Genomic DNA, 17,640 nt, shown 5'->3' with positions numbered 1-17,640 from the left:
ATGTAGATCACAGAAATAACAAAGTTTGCTTGTCAACTGCATTATTAAGAACTGTCATCAAATCTTTAACCATGGTCATTTTTAAGTCTTTTGTCATATACAGACAGTTCTTGTTTTACTCTCATATTTTTGCAAAAATGTTCCTACAAAAGTGCTTCATCTTCAAGGAATTCATGGAAAAGACTGACAACTACAGGTTTCTGGTAACTAAGACTATATTGCTGAATTGAACGAATAAGCATTTTCAGAACTCTAATGGAAAACTGATGAATTCATAAAACTGCTAACAAAAGATCAAGATAAACAAAAATTAATTACATGGGACTGAGTGAACTGATGAGGATGGCTATAGTTTTTATGACTTTCTGTTTGAAACATTGTTGGTTCTTTTGTGTTTTGTTTTTCCAGATTTAAGAAAACCTTTTCTTGGCTGCCGCTGGGACCCCATGTCATCGCCTGCTCTGAGCACGATGCCCCCCAAAAAGGGAGGTGATGGAATTACCCCCAATCATTGGAAGATGTGGAACCTCCTTGAAAACTGGTATTGTTGCATTGCCAAATGTTGGGAAATCTACTTTCTTCAATGTTTTAACTAATAGTCCAGCTTCAGCAGAAAACTTCCCATTCTGCGCTATTGATCCTAATGAGAGCAGAGTACCTGTGCCAGATGAAAGCTTTGACTCTCTTTGCCAGTACCACAAACCAGCAAGCAAAATTCCTGCTTTTCTAAATGTAGTGGGTATTGCTGGCCTTGGGAAAGGCGCTCACAATGGGCAAGGCCTGGGAAATGCCTTTTTATCTCATGTTAGTGCCTGTGATGGAATCTAACACATACTTTTGAAGATGATGATATCATGCATGTTGAAGGACGTGTAGACCCTATTTGAGATATAGAAATAATACATGAAGAGCTTCAGCTTCAAGATGAGGAAATGATTGGGCCCGTTATAGACAAACTAGAAAAAGTTGCTGTGAGAGGAGGAGATAAAAATCTAAAACCTGAATATGACATAATGTGCAAAGTCAGATCCTGGGTTATATATCAAAAGAAACCTGTTCACTCCTGTCATGATTGGAATGACAAACAGATTGAAGTGTTGAATAAACACTTATTTCTGACTTCAAAACCAATGGTCTACTTGGTTAATCTTTCTGAAAAGGACTACATTAGAAAGAAAAACAAATGGTTGATAAAAATTAAAGAGTGGGTGGACAAGTATGACCCAGGTGCTTTGGTCATTCCTTTTAGTGGGGCCTTGGAACTGAAGTTGCAAGAATTGAGTGCTGAGAAGAGACAGAAGTATCTGGAAGCGAACATGACACAAACCACTTTGCCAAAGATTACTAAGGCTGGGTTTGCAGCACTCCAACTGGAGTACTTTTCCACTGCAGGCCCAGATGAAGTGTGTGCATGGACCATCAGGAAGGGGACGAAGGCTCCTCAAGCTGCAGGAAAGATTCACAGAGACTTTGAAAAAGGATTCATTATGGCTGAAGTAATGAAATACGAAGATTTTAAAGAGGAAGGTTCTGAAAATGCCGTCAAGGCTGCTGGAAAGTACAGACTACAAGGCAGAAATTATATTGTTGAAGATGGAGGATATTATCTCCTTCAAATTTAATACACCTCAGCAACCGAAGAAAAAATAAATTTTAGTTATTGCTTAGATAAACATACAACTTCACAAAGGCATATACTTTTTTTTAACTAAAATTTCTGAAAACTGAAAGGGCAAATAAAGTTGGGGGGATGGGAAACTTCTACAAACAGAACTATTTTTATTTGTTTTAAAATTAAAATACTGTGTACCTCCAATGAAATGCAAGTTCACTAAATGTGAACAGCTTTGCTTTTCCTGTGATTAAGACCCTACTCCAAATTGTAGAAGCTTTTCAGGAACCATATTACTCTCATGATATTTCATTAATCTCCATCATGTATGCCAAGCTTGCCGCATTTGACAGTGAGGACAGTGTGGCTTGCTCCTTTTTGAATCTACAGATAATGCAGGTTTTACAGTATTCCAGAGGTCTACACTCAATAAAACATTTGACAAAACTAAAAAAAAAAAAAACTTTTCTCTTCTCTCTTCAGCTATCAGCAATTTGCTAACATATACCTTTGTGAACAAAGATGAAACATTTACCATTTTCTCCCTATCTGATCCCTCCAGAATTTGGAAACTCTTAGTGAGTATGCTGATTTTTGTGGCAATATATTTATTTGTATAAATTCAATAAGAATCTGTTCTCCTTGTAACAGGACACCATTGGAAACATTGGTTATATTACCAAGGCTCTGACTGGAATATTTGAGATGTACACAGAATCAGATATGACCAGACAGCTCTACGCAACAGCATATTATGGTAAGAACTTCCCTTCAAGGGGTAGATTGAGAAGATGTTCTATTGACCCACACCTGCCATAGCTCAACACCCCCCCCCACACACACACACAGCCCCACTCTAAGTGGCAGACTATCTGCAGCAGGGGAGCATTCTGCGTGCCAGCCCACTGTCTCTAAAAATGCAGGTGCTACTAGGCCCTAAAAAATATGTAAATCCTCCAAATGCCCCCACTCTTATTCCCCTGGCATCTCCTGAGGCCTCTAGAGAGGGAATAAGGACATTTTTCATTAATGTCTGGTATACAGATTGGTTTAGTCCAGGCATCCAGTCCTTAGGGACAGCAGTCAGTATTCAGCCCAACACTGACATCATCTGAATAGAAATTGAAATGAACTGGGGCAGCCAGTGGGATGAACTCAGAGCGATTTCACTGGTGATCACTCATAAGTCCTGGCTGTTAACACCTTGCTCTGACAGTTGGGCTGTTCTAAAAGGATTAACCCTATGGCTTGGACAATGGGAAGCAGATGGGTAGATAATCATAAATAAGCCCTTTTGCGGTTAGAATATATAGAAAAACATTTGGGTTTGCTTGCAAGAGCCTGAGTCAGTTGTCATTCTTTTCCATGTACCAGCTCATAAGGCACCCCCTGGCAAACAGGAAGCTGATGCCTTAGCCCAGGGACAAGCCTTAGCAATCTGCCCTTCAGTAGATATAGCAGATTGAGTGCATAGAAAGAGTGGCCACCATAGTGCTTGAAGGGGATGGCATATTGCCAAGGATGCCAGAATGTCCTTAAAACACAATGACCTGGTTAATGCAGTTGTTTAATGTGTTCTAAACAAGGCCCAAGGCAACTGCCAAAGGACTCTGGGGGCATTCATCAGAGCTCCCAACTGGTGAGTCACTGAGGGAAAAATTGATTATATTGGCCTCCTGTCTCCAAGTAAGGGTTCTAAATGTCTTGGTTTGTGTGGACACTGTGTCTGCCTAACCCAGACTTTCCCCAATCACCACAGAAACCAGGATGTCACCACTTGGGGATTAGAAAAGCTGGGTACCATGTATGGATACCCTAGTCGAAGAGACAAGTGATTGGGGTAACATTTCAAACATCGTGATATGCAAGCCTGAGCAAAAGAACATGACATTAAATGGAGGTTCCATCTCTCCTATAACAAGTAAGCAGCATGGTTGATAGAAAGGAGAAAGAGAATATTAAAGCAGCAGATTAAATTACTAACAGGTTAAAAACCACTTTGGCCAGGTAGACTAAAGTACTATCTCAGGCTTTAATACATTTTTAATTAATTAATTAATTAATCAATTAATTTATTTATTTATTGGCTGTGTTGGGTCTTCATTGCTACACACGGGCCTTCTCCAGTTGTAGTCAGCGGGGGCAATTGTATGGGTGGGTGTGTTCCTATTTGTGTTCATCTACGTGTGTGAAGGATTTGAGAGGGTATATACGTGCAGGATCTGTGCATGTGAGCATATATTAGTATGTCTTTATGTTGGAATAAATTTGTGATCATGTTTGTGTGAGTGAATGGATGTTTGAGCATTTGTGTGTGTGTGAGTGAATGTTACAAATGTGTTTATTTATGTGAGCTTCTTAATGGAAGAATATATTTCTGTGAAAATGCGAGTGTGTGTCTGGAAGCATGCTCATTTGCAGGTGAATGTGTAAGCATGTCCCTGTTTGTGTTAATGTGCACATGTGCGAGAATGTGTGTGTACATGTGACATATGTCTTCTGCATGAGTGATACTGTAACCATGTTTATGTAAGTGAATGTGTGAGCCAGTCTAAGTGAATAAACGTGTGAACATATTTTATGAGTGTCACTGAGTATACACATAAGCATGTTCATGTCTGTGAGTGAATATATGAATATTATTTGTCAGAGTTACTATGTGGGTGTATTTGACTATGTAAGTGAATTTGTACGCAAGTGAATGTGTGAGTGTGTAATATGTGAGGATACTAATTTCTGTAGTGTTATGTGAGCATGTGCATATGTGGGAGCAGCTACTCTGGGGAGTTAACATGGAAGTATATTTACACATCGAGCAGGACTGTAAGTGTGATCAAGCTCATGCATGTGACTGTTGATGAACATCAGCATGTGTTTGTGAGTATATGTGAGTTTGTCTATGTGTGAGGGTAAATTTGTTTGATGCTAAGAGTGAATAAATATACAAGCATGTCCTTGACGGTATTAATATGTGGGTGAATGTGTGAGCATATTCATGTGTATGAGGGATTGAGTATGTTTGTGTGTGAGTAAATGTGTAAAGATGTTTACAGATGATTGTGCAAGTAGCATGATAAAGTGAGAGTATATTTGTGTGTGACTGAATATGTATTCTTGTTTGTGAGCAGGTTAATGCATGTGTATAAGTGAATATGTGGGTGTGTACATGTAAGCAAACACAAGTGTGCCAGTGTAAATGAATTTGTGAGCAGATTTGTGATTGGGTGAATGTGTGAACACGTGCATATGTGAGTCTGTGTTTGTATGAATTCTTGAGTATCTTATTGCCTGAGTAAATAGTGAACATGTTTGTATATGTGAACATATTAATGGGAGAGTGAGAATGGATGTGTGTGAAAATGACTTTATGTGAGAGTAGCTATGTATGTGAATGAATTCGTGAGCATGTTTGTGTGAGTGAGACTTGAATGTGTGAGCACATTAACATCAAGTATGCTATTGTGTGAGTGAATGTGTGTGTTGATGTGTGTGAATGAATGTAAGTGACCTTGTATATGTGACCATATTCATGCATGCAAGTGAATTCATAAGCATTGTCATGTATGCGAACATGTTATTTCAAATATATTTGGGTGTTTGAATACGTAGATGTGTGTTAGTATAGCAGTGTATCTACAAGTGCTAGTAAATCTGTGAGTGAGGGTGTGAGCATGTGCATACAAATCTTTAAGCTTGTTTAATTGTGTAAGCTTGCTAATGTTTGATTACATTTAAATGAGTGAATGTGTGAGGGTGTATGAATTTATCCGAGGGTATCCATATGCATGAGTGAAGGTGTGAACTTCATGGTGTGTGAGCATGTTTGTGGGTAAGTGAATATGTGGACATGCCTGCGGGTGAGTGTTAATGTGTGCATGTGAGTGAACACGTGAGTTTTACATGTGAGCATACTTGAGTGTATGTGTGTGAATCTGTGGGCATCTCCATTTTATGGAGTGAATATGTGACCAAGTTTGTGTGAATAAATGAATGTGTAAGCATATTTGTGTATTGTGAATGTGTGGGCATATCAGTGTGAATGTATGCAGTTCTATGTGTGAGTTCATTTGTGAGCATGTTTGTGTAAGTGAACATGTGAGTTTGTTATTGTGAGTGCGTGTGTGAATGTATGCATTTTGTGAGCATGTTTGTGTGACAGTGAATTTGTGAGCATCTTTATGTACATGTACAAATATGTGTCAATGACTAGTGAGTATATTTATGTACAAACATTGTGCAGGTCTTACTGAAGCCATGATTATGTGCAAATTATATTGGAGGGTGCCTATGTGTGAGTGAATTTGTAAGCATGTTTGTGTGTGTGAGTGAATGTGTGGCCATGTGTGTGACTATGTTAAAGTATGCTCGGGAGTGAAAATGTGAGGGTCAATGCACAATATGTGAGAATGTGTGCGTGACTTTGTGTATATGATCATATTTGGCAAGTGAGTGGGTGACCGCTGTCATATATGGAAACATGAAAGTTTGAGTATATATATGTGTCCATGAATTTGTGAACATGTGTGTGATATGTGTGTCCATGAGTATAAGCATGTCAGTGTGAGACAGCAAATGTTTAAGCATCTCCCTGTGTGAAGAAATATGCATGTCAACTCACATATGACTTTGTTAATGTGAGTATATTTGTGTGATTAAGTAAATGCTTGTGTGTTCATGTTTATAAGTGAATTTATGATCATGTGCATGGATTTTAGCATGTTTGTGTAAGTTAATGTATAATTAATTTGTGTGAGCTTGTCAATATATGAGTATATTTTTTGGAGAATGTATGAGTGTGCATGTGAGTATACATGAGTGAATGTGAGCATGTTTCCATGTGTGTGTTAATGTGTACATGTAAGTGAATGGGTGCATGTGCATGGGAGCATATACAAGCATACATGTGTATGAATGTGAGTTTGTTCAGGTGTGAGTGAATTTATGAACACGTTCATGTGTGAGGGTAAATATGTGAATATAATTGTGAGTGAATGTGTGGGCATGTATTATAAGTAAATGTGAGAGTGAGTGCATGTATGTGAACATGTCTGTGGCATTGGAGAGTTGCAGCTAGCATGGTTTGTGGGGGCAAGTACTTGGAGAGTTTAATTGCTAAGTAAAAATCTGAAATTTGGGGCCAAACCCAAGTACAAGAAATATTTTCCAGGGTCAGACAAGGGGAAGCTTGTGACTGGGGAAGCCATTTGATTCTCTTCTAGGCCCACCATGCCCTCTCTGCTGCCTTTCATTCCTATGAAGGTGATTTTGTGGCTTACTGCAATTCTAGGTGATGTGAATAGAAACATATGATGTTACAGCCAAACAAGATTGCATGCTATCCACCTTACATTCAGTACCTGGGTCAGATAAACTGGTTACAGACTCAGCCCACCAGTGCCCACATACTTACATTAGATTAGCTTCTGGATATTGATGGTTAGGGGAATAGGCTCATCTTAACAAATGAGATTTACAGGGGAGCTTGGCCAGGGAGAGGTATACACAATGTGCACTAAAATCAGGCTGGCAGAAGTAAGCCCAGAATGTGGTTACATTTGCCCTCTTGTGTATTGCTGTGACTAAGTCAATTTTCAGGTTTGTTTTGCTGGGTAATTGTATGTTCTTTCTTGTTCAGATTGGTGTGACTGTTGCCTGAGTTCCCTACCAACTACCAGTAAAAAATAGCTGGGTGGGCCAAGTTATTCCAAAAGAAGATATCGACTGTATTGTACATTCGGCCCATTTCTGTCCCTGTTTATCAAAATGTTGCTGTACTTCAGTGCAGGACTACCTGTTCCATTGCTTCCATTCTAGGGGAAATTTTTCTTGGGCAGCTGTTTGTATAGCTTTAATAGCCTCAGAGGTGGTCTCTTGGGAGGTGGTCATGTGACTATACCAATAGATTTCCTCCCAGGTTAGCTTTGCTAGTGGGCTTCTCATTATTGTTCTGTAAGATGTGATGTGTATGTTTTAAGATCCCCCGGAAGAGTAACATTGGGCTGCAGTTTCCCACAAGTATTTCTCAAGTCCTTATTAATGATAGTCTTGGTAAGCCTGACAAATTGTGTAATAGCTGTAAACAAGTGGTTGTCAATTTGGATGGAAAAACTCCCACATAGAGAATGGTTAATTTCTCCATGGGATCAGATACTTTTTCATGCGAATTGTCTTTGCTGTCACACCTAAAAGCTATGATTGTTTACTGTGGGCAATAAGCACTGCAGCTGTTGAAGAGCCCACTCCCATTGAGTGTGATGTAAATCTTAAAGTTGCTATTGTAAGAAGGTTAGATTAGGAAAGAATTCCCAAACTGGATGAAGCTCCTAACTCTTTAGACATACCTTGTCCTGGGTATTATGTTGTATACATTCCTTTCCTTGTGTGTGTGTGTGTTATATATATATATATATATAACACACACACACACACACACACACACACACACACACACGTACATAATATAAATTCCCAACCAGGGAGGAAATTCATGGTAAGTTACCCTTGGTCACTCAGTGCAATTTTTAGTCCAAGCTTCAATAAATGGGACTTGTACTAGAGAGAGAGAAATCATTACAACTAATAAGAAAAGAGACCCATAGTTGTAAAGGGATACTTTTTTGGCAGGGTTTACATTCATCATTATGCCAGGGATTAGTAAGAGCTATAATTTTATCGAATTGTAACCCCATAGAGTTTGTTAGCTTGGCTCTGCATTACAGCATTTTTAATATGACTGTACCAATCAGAAGCATCCTGGTTGTAACACTGGGTGCATACTATCTCTGGGCGTTCCTTAAATAAGACTCAAGAGATAGTGGCTCTATTTGGTTAATGACACTACTTATTAACAGTGGGTCTCATCTGATTTGAGGTAAAAGTTGGCCCTGAGGTTTTAGAAGGCATCTGTGAGTCATAAGTGGTGTCTAAAGAGGCTGGCTTAGATAGACTGGGAGTTGCTAGTAGTAGAAGAGACAGGAGAAGGTTGCTAGCCTCAGCATTGGTATCTGTGGTCATGTCAGTAAGATTGACCAACCTGAATAGCCAACAGCATGGTTTCCATTGTCCACAATCTCACCCATGTTGTAAGACTCCCTGTTATGTGCATGTGGTATACTGTTTCCAGACAGACCTTGTCAACAGTAGTGTGTAGATTACTAGGGCTAGGTGAACCACCAATAGACATATAGTCAACAGTGGCAAGGGTAGGAACTTCTCAGGTAAGAAGGGGCATAATAACAGGGTAGAGCTTAAAGCTGGAGGTCACCTGTAGCCAGCAGTAGGGGACCTGATTGTCCCTGGGTATTGTTCACATGGTGTTACCTGGTCTGGGAGAGGTTTAGTTCCACCTCCTGGGTTCCACAGTGCCTTTAGTGGAGCAAAGTACATAAATGGCAGACAAGGGCACCTCTATCTCCAGAAAGTAGCGGGTAGTTTGCTTGGCTTATACTGGACGATGAATGAACACAGGCTAAGAATGGTTTCAGAATCACTGGTCCACATCAGGTTCTCATCAGGATCAAGGAGATGGCTAAGCTCTGGGTTTTCTATGAAGGAGAAAGGAGAGATGAAAGTACCAGGTGAATGTTTCTTTTCTGTGCATGGCAATGCCTGGGCTCCCATGTCTGTGAAAACTGACAACTGGGTTGTGTCTGGAGTGGATGGGTACACCAGCAGAGATAGAAATGTCTCTGTTGGTGGTCTTGTCATTTGTTGTGAATTTAAATATGGTATAGTTATGCCGTGGGGGCATGAATTTAATATAATCTGGACGATGGGCAGTATTTTTGACCACTTGAAGGACCACTACCCTCCAAGTTCTCTCAATAGCCTTTGATTTAAAAGTCCTTATGTCTTTCCCATGATACCTGCTACTGGAGGATGATAGGATAGGTGAAAAACCCAAGCAATGTTTCCTTGCAATGCCCATTGTTGTTTTGCTTTATAGTGATGCAGGAACTTTGGTCTGACTGTATAACTTCTATGGCAGTCCCAAAGGCTGTAAAAGCTATTTTGTTCACCCCTCAATAACATGAGGAGAGGTCGGTGCCTTGCATGCATAAACTAATGGAAGGCCTATATAAAAGGCCGGGAGGTTATGGCAAATTAACTTCAGTGGCAGGGTATGTGGCTATTTTCTCATGGAGTTGCAACACTCTAGTAGGGCCAGGTTTAGCTCAATCCAGTAGATACCATTTACCATTTGAATCAAGACAGACGTAATAGCTTCTGCTATTACTCACGGCATAATAGGAATCTCAATCCATAGGGTAACTGGCTCTGCTCCAGTAAAGCCTTCAGTTTCAATAAGGGCTTAGCGTACCTCCGGAAATTGCCACTCCATTGGCCAATACCTTCGGACTGAGTCTGGGAGTCACTTATGCCAAAAGCCCATGGCCATTTGGTCCAGTGGCTCCCAGAAGTGAACTTTAGGGTGGCCAAAACTTCTAATTGTAAGTCCTGCCCTCAGAGCACTAGTGGGAGAGCTGAAATGATAGCCCTCTTTAGTTTACCTAGTGCCTATTCTTGTTCAGGACCCCACTGAAAAGTGGAAGTCCTATGGGTGACTCCATAGATGGAGGCCAGCAAAGATTTGAGGTTGGTACCAGAATCCAAACATTCCTACCAGATGTTGGACCTCCTTTACCAACATGGGAGGTTGGTTGGAACACTGGGAGCTTTTCTTTTACCAAATTAGGACTAGTTTACCCTTTTGAGTTTCAAACGTAGCCCAGAAATTTAACAAACTAGGAGGTGCCTTGTACCTCATGGGGGGCAATTGCTCATTCCCTCTCAGTGAGGTATCTGCTCACAGTTATGATGGTGTGTGACACAGTCTTGGCCAGATCCAGTGACAAGGATGTCATCAATACAATGCCAGAGCTGTGTCTCTGCGGGAGGTGGCTGGTGCAGAGCAGGCGTCTAGGTCCCAACTGCAATCCCACGTGCAATCACAGGGGTATTCACGTCCCCCACAGGCAACTGGGAAAAAGGTTATTGATTCTCAAAGGGAAAGGCAAACTGTGATGGACTATCCTATGACATATTTAACAAAGAGAACATGTTATCCCAGTCTATGACTGAACCATTTACCAATGTTATTTTGAATGTCGTTCATTAAGGTAACAATACCTAGTAGAGGAGTTCTAATACAGGGAGCAACCTTGTTTAACTCTCTCTCGTCTACAGATAGCCTCTACTCATTAGTAGTGGCTTTAAGCACAGGCCATACCAAGGAACTGAAAGGTGGGAATCCATATCCTTTCTTTAACTAAGTCAGCTATGATAGGCCATAATCCTTCAGTGCTTTACTTTTAGTCAGTACCTCTTACATAGGTAGAGGAAGGTTAACTGGTTCCCACTGGCCAGCACCTACCAGTAGCATAAAAACCTTAAGCTTGTTTCATGAGGTTACCTGATGACTGAAAAAATCCATTCCAATAATGGCAAAAGAGATAGTCTCAGAGAGAACAAACAGCGCAGAAGCATCTTTTAGCAAAATTAAGCCAATATCAAAAGCTAAGCAGATGGGACTTCCCTGGTGGTCCAGCGGGTGACTCTGAACTTCCACTGCAGGAGGCACAGGTTTGATCCCTGGTCGGGGAACTAAAATCCTGCATGCCATGCAAAAAGTAAAAAAAAAAAAGAAAGAAAGCGAAACAGATAATTATCCCTTCAATTAATTCTCCTCCCAAGCCAGTCATCTCCTGGGGGGGAGGGGGTCCCTTTAAAGTATGAGTGCTTCCTGGGATTAGAGAGCTTTGGACACCCATGTCCATCAGAGCCAGCCAGTGTTGTTAATATTCTGAAGCCCAAACTACAGTTCATGTGGTTAAAGAGTGATTATCTGCCAGAAGAGGCCTGCTTTGAGACCACTGGGTCTGGATGTGGGGGCAGGTCCTTGTCACTGGCAGAGGTCGGGGCAGATATGGAAGGTAAGCCTGTCTCTGAAGGAAAAAGCCTGGCCAGGTTGTAATCTAACTTTAGTAAATATTTTAATTGCCCCACAGATTTACCAGAGATCATCTAATATCTCTGGGCTCCTTGTTCCTTAGAGTCCAATACAACCAACCTCTCTTGTTCATTTCAGGGTTCATGCTTAAGACGGGGCCTGGTTTTAAGTGGTTTATTCAGCCTAGGAAGGGGGTAATCGCTCTATTGATAGTAATTTTTATTTAGGCCAGGTGGGGTATTGTTTGTAGACTTTACAGGCAGCACTTGACTTTGAGTTTGTCCTTCATGAGTTTCTGTTAAATCCAGGGCAGCTCTGTCCTCTCGAATTGTCTCAGCATTAGCCATCACTGTCAGTAAAGAGGACTTACAGTTTTCAGGAGCCCCGCCCCCTAAGAAACAACTTGGCGGACTTAGGACTAAATTCAGCCTCCTCAAGACTTGTCAAGGGACTTCCCTAGTCGTGCAGTGGTTAAGAATCCGCCTGCCAATGCAGGGGACACGGGTTCAATCCCTGGGCCGGGAAGATCCTACATGCCGCGGAGCAACTAAGCCCCTGCGCCACAATTACTGAGCCTGTGCACCACAACTATTGACCCCACGTGCCACAACTACGAAGCCCGCGCACCTAGAGCCTGTGCTCTGCAACAAGAAAGCACCACAATGAGAAGCCCGTGCACAACGAAGAGTAGCCCCCATTCACCGCAACTAGAGATAGCCTGTGTGCAGCAACGAAGATCCAATGCAGCTAAGAAATTAATTAATTAATTAATTAGAAAAAAGAACCTGCCTGCTAGTGCAGGGGACACGGGTTCGATCCCTGGGCTGGGAAAATCCCACATGCCACGGAGCAAGTAAGCCTGTGCACCACAACTACTGAGCCTGTGCTCTAGAGCCTGCGAGCCACAACTGAGTCCACGTGTCACAACTACTGAAGCCCAAGCACCTAGAGCCCATGCTCTGCAACAAGAGAAGCTACCACAATGAGAAGCCAACACACCACAACGAAGAGTAGCCTCTGCTCACCGCGACTAGAGAAAGCCCGTGCAGCAACGAAGACCCAACATAGCCAATAAATAAATTTATAAAAAAAAAAGACTTGGCAAATCACCATGCTGCATGCCATCTGTTGCCTGATAAGCCCATTCCAACATCCCCAGTGGATGGAGGCTAATGTTTTCCTTTAAGTTTGCCCAGGATCACTGAGGCCTAATGTAGGGTAGACAGCAATCTAAGAAATAAAAATCCACATCAACAAAGTATCTACCTACTAATCTATTTATTTATCTATCTATCTATCTATCTCCAAGGCCTCCTCTGGGACCATTCCTTGCTTTTGCACTAATTGTGTGGGATACTTCAGTAGGGACGCCATTTTCCCATCCCATATTATGGTAGTCAATTGTTTAATTACATTCCCTGCTAGGTGGAGCTCACTTTCCACCAGATTCTATATAGCCAGAGAGCCCTCTTTTCATTTGGCTCTTAGGCTAAGTCCCTAAGGAGAGACTGGGTCTCAGGGATGGGTGAGAGAAAGCATGTTTCCTCCTCCAACTGAGAAGAGACCTTACCTCCTTAGCCCTCCTCTTTTGTCTTTTCTGTCTTTATTACTTTGAGTGTGGTTACCAACAAAACGAAGGATAAATAACCTCATAACTATCATGACTGTATTGCACTGTCTGTTCTTCTAGAGGGCACCAGACGACCTCTTTCCCAGGGTTCTCCAATTTGTCTTGACTTCCAAAGGAGTTAAAGCTCCAACCTCCTCTCCAAGTGGTGACCTGATGAAAAACAACAGTGAACAAAGCCCAACATGTCTTGTGATTTGGAGTACTTGTTCATTAAGACAGCCACCTCCAGGACTTCCCTGGCGGCCCAGTAGTTAAGACTCCACGCTTAAAAAAAAAAAAAAAAAAAAAAAGACAGCCACCTCCTTCAAGTCCTGGGAGCAGCAGAAATATTAACTTCCTTGCATTCAGTCATTTTGAGTAATACTTTAGCTCCACATCCTTTGTGGGGGGGACTAGAATGATACCATCTGCAACAGCAGATCAGAGTAAGACAGCAGCTGAGACAGGCTAGCTGTTTACAATGATGTCCTAAGAGACCAGACTAAGCTGACACCTCTGATTTATTAACTCATTTACCTGCCATAGCGGCCCCAGGCGATAAGGATGTGCTCTCATTTCAGAGCACCCCAGATCACCAGCCCAGCTACAGGGAGCCTATTATGGGAGCAGAGGTAGCCCAATCTTCGTCCAGAGGCACACACTCCTGCCCTTTTCCTATTCCGGCCCACAGGTCTTACAATGTCTAGTACCTGCCTAGTGAGGGACCCAGGTGGGTGGGCTAATCTTTCTTGGGGAGCCCAGTGCCTCTGACCCCCCAAAGTCAGTTACAATGGCATGGGTTGGCTCAAATACTGCTGCTACTGCTTAATTAGGCTAAGGACACACAGGGAGAGACCATAAAAATAAAGTGTAATACAGCACAGAGCAATGCCATGCCAAACTGACATTGGGGGAGTTCCACATTTTGAGTCCCAATCGCTTAAGACTGCCTAGGACTGTTTTGCCAATTGATACTCCTCCTGACTGGGTAGACCCTATATTGATTTCTTGATCATCACCCAAATCCTCCACTTTCCTCGTAATGAGTGTGAGGGATTTAGGGGCTGATCAAAGATTAAAATATCACCAGAAAATGGCAGTAGCACAAAATGACCTTTATTTGGAGGAAGCTTTCACAGGTTTGCATGCAGGGGAAGTCTCTTAACAAAAGAACTTCCAGAGGCTACTGCATGGGAGCACCACTCAGGAGAGAAAAGCAAGGGAAATCCTATGGAAGAGCAGGTTCAGAGAGGGGACTTAGTGTTTAAGTGACACCACTCAGTAGCATGATGGGAAGTCTCTGGATCAGAGAGTACCAAAGGGCAGCAGTGGTTTGCGGTCTTTTATAACTACAGGGTTTATCTTATCTATAGCTAATAGATGTTGGGTGCAGTTTTGCATGGCTTACAAAGCAGTCAAGCTCTCAATGGATTAAAATCTGCTTATTTGGGATATGTTTAAAGCAGCTGAATGTGTAAAAACTGAGTTTGGTGCTGGCTGGCTTTTGAGCTAATGGGTTCCAGCCTGCTGTGAAGAAGTAAAAAGAGGCCATCTTTGGCTCCTTTATATAACAATGTCCGTATTGGAGAATGAACTGGTGAGCCTTTTCAAGTATGAGTGTGTTAATAGGAATATATTAGTGTGATTAAGTAAATGTGCATGTTCATATGCACACGTGAACAGGTGACCATGTGCATGGATATTAGCATGTTTGTGTGTGTGAGTGAAAATGCAAGCATGTTTATTTGTCTGATTTTTTTTTTGGCCGTGCTGCACAGCTTGCAGGATCTTAGTTCCCTGATCAGGGACTGAACTCAGCCCACAGCAGTGTAAGTGCCGAGTCCTAACCACTAGATTGCCAGGGAATTCCCATCTGATATTTTAAAAGTACATCTGACCCTTAAACAACAGGAGTTTGAACAGCACAGATCCACATATATGCAGACTTTTTCAATAGCAAATACTACAGTACTACAAGATCTGTGATTAGTTGAATCCGCGGATGCAGAACCCTGGATTCTGAGGAACCTCATGCACAGAGGGCAGACTATATGCTATACGTGTTCAACTGTACGTGGAGGGTCAGCACCCCTAACCCCTGTGTCATTCAAGGGTCAACTACATTAGTATATTTGAATGAATGAATTTGTGAGTGTATATGAGTGAATGTGTGAGCTTCTTGGTGAGTGTGAGCACATTCCTAGTTGTGAGCATGTTAATGTGTACGTGAGTGAATATCAGTGTATGTATGTAAGCGTGACTGAATTTGTCAGCACATTCAAGTGAATGTGTGAGCAGTTATTGTGAGCAAATGTGTGAGCATGTCTGTGCAAGTGAATGTGACCTTGTGCAGGTATACATGCACACGTGTGAGAGTGAACATGGGAGCCTATTAAAATATGAGATTGCCTATTGAATGGGACTTTTCATATGTATGAGTGAATTTGTGAGCATGAATGTTACCATACTTGTGTGTGTGAGTGAATATGTGTGTTTGTGAGCATGTGCAAGTGGAGTATATTTCTGTGAGTTAATGTGCACGTGTGTGCGCGGGAGTATATTTGAGCATCTCTGTGTGTGAATAAATGCGTGAAATTCATGGTAAGCATGAGCATATTCATTGGTGAGAATATGAGTAGGATGCTGTTTGTAAATGTGCTGTGTGTGGGGAAGTGTATGAGTATGTGACTGTGAGTATAAATGTGTGTGAGTGAATGTGTGAGCATGTTTGAGGGAATGCATGTGTAAGCATGTTTTCATGAGTGAGTGAACGTGCAACTGTTCATTTGTGTAAGCTTGTTAAGTGTGAGTGTATTTTTGAGACTATGAGAATGTGCTTGTGAGTCTGCGTGTATCTGTGTGTGAAGGTGTGAGCTTTGTGATGACTGAGAAAATCCGTGTTCAAGTGAATGTATGAAAATGTCGCTGTTTGTTAGCACGTTAATATGCACGTATAAGTGAATCTGAGTGTTTTGTTGTCAGCATGTCTGTATATGAATGAATTTGTAAGCATGTTCATGTGTTAGTGGACACGTGAGCATTTTGTGAGTGAATGTATGATTGTATATGAGTGTGTCTATGCATATGAGTCAATTTGTGAGTATGCTCGTGAGTCAGTGAATATGCTCCAATGTTAAGAGAATTTTTGGCTGTGTGCACGTGTATGAGCATTTCTCATATCTCAGTGAATGTGTGAATGTGTTCATGTGAAGAATATGCTGTGGATGTGAGTGAATAGTGACCACATTTGTACTCACGAGCACATTCATGTGTGCATGCAAATGATTATACGTAAGGGTGTCTAGGTGTGTGAAGGAATTTGTAACCATGTTTGTGTGTGTGACTGAATATCTGTGCATGTGAGTGTGTGAACATCTTAAGGATGAGTATACTCATACACGTAAGTAAATGTATGAGTGACACAGTGTATGTGAGGTGTATTTGGGTGTGTGAGTGAATGCATAACCGTGTTGATTTGAGTATACTTGTATTTGAATGAATGTGTGCATGTATCAGTGTATCTATGAATGGGAGTACATCTGTGCACATGTTCACTTGAGTGAATGTGTAATTTGTGGATGTATGTGAGCATGTCTGTGTATGAGTGAACTGAGCCTGTTCACATCAGTGTGTTTATGTGCATGTGTTTCTGTGTGTTCACATGTATGAGTGAATTTGTAAGCATATGCATGATGGTAACATGTTCATCTGTGAGTGTGTAACCATGTTCACTTGTGTGAGCTTGTTCATGTGTGCATCTGAGTCAATGCATGAGTGTATGCGTATGTGTGAATGTTGACCATATGCATGTACGTGACTGCGTTAATGAGTTTACTTGTGAGTTTGTGAGCAGGTTCACTGTGTGCATATGTGAACATGTTCATGTATGCATGCAAATGACTGTGTGAGTACATACATGTGAACACATCCCTGTTTAAATGCATGTGTAAGCATATCATGTACGTTCATGAATGTGAGTGAATGTATGCTCTGTACTTGTTTTTGTAATTTGTTTGAGTAAATGTGCAAGTTTGTCAGTAAATGCATGAGCATATATATATATACACACATGTGTGCATATTATTAAAACGCAAGTTTAAGAATATAGGAACATGTGTGTGTTAATGAATATGTAAACATGCTTGTGTGTAGTGGCATGTTAATATGTGTGTTCTTTTGTGTGAGTCAAGTGATTATGTTTGTGTGACTAAATGTGTGTTCATTTGTGTGGAAGTGATAATGTGAGCATGTCTATGTGCAATGTGAGTGTGTGAGTATATGTGACTCTGTGTGTGAGAGAATGTGTGCGTAAATATGATCCCGTCTATATGTGAATGTGCGATGGGTCCATGTTTGTGCATGAGTGTTTCTGGGGTGTGTATGAAAGTGCTGATGCACATGCATGCATGTTTATGAGCATGCAGGCTGTGTGAATATGTGACCTTGTTCCTGTGTGTGAACTTGTTCATG

The 17,640-nt window shown here is 41.4% G+C and overlaps 1 long non-coding RNA gene and 1 pseudogene across 1 annotated transcript in view; one reads left to right on the top strand and one right to left on the bottom strand.

The window, feature by feature from the left end:
- The window catches only part of LOC130841939 (uncharacterized), a 54,058-nt gene that overhangs the window by 25,667 nt on the left and 10,751 nt on the right, over positions 1–17,640 (bottom strand). The gene's annotated exons all lie outside the window — the stretch shown is intronic.
- LOC130841938 (obg-like ATPase 1) lies at positions 471–1,650 on the top strand (annotated as a pseudogene).

The sequence above is a fragment of the Hippopotamus amphibius genome, chromosome X (assembly GCF_030028045.1).
Source record: "Hippopotamus amphibius kiboko isolate mHipAmp2 chromosome X, mHipAmp2.hap2, whole genome shotgun sequence".
In the NCBI taxonomy this organism is placed as follows: Eukaryota; Metazoa; Chordata; class Mammalia; order Artiodactyla; family Hippopotamidae; genus Hippopotamus; species Hippopotamus amphibius.
The sequence above is the reverse complement of the archived record's forward strand: the minus strand, read 5'-3'. Positions and strand labels throughout refer to the sequence as shown.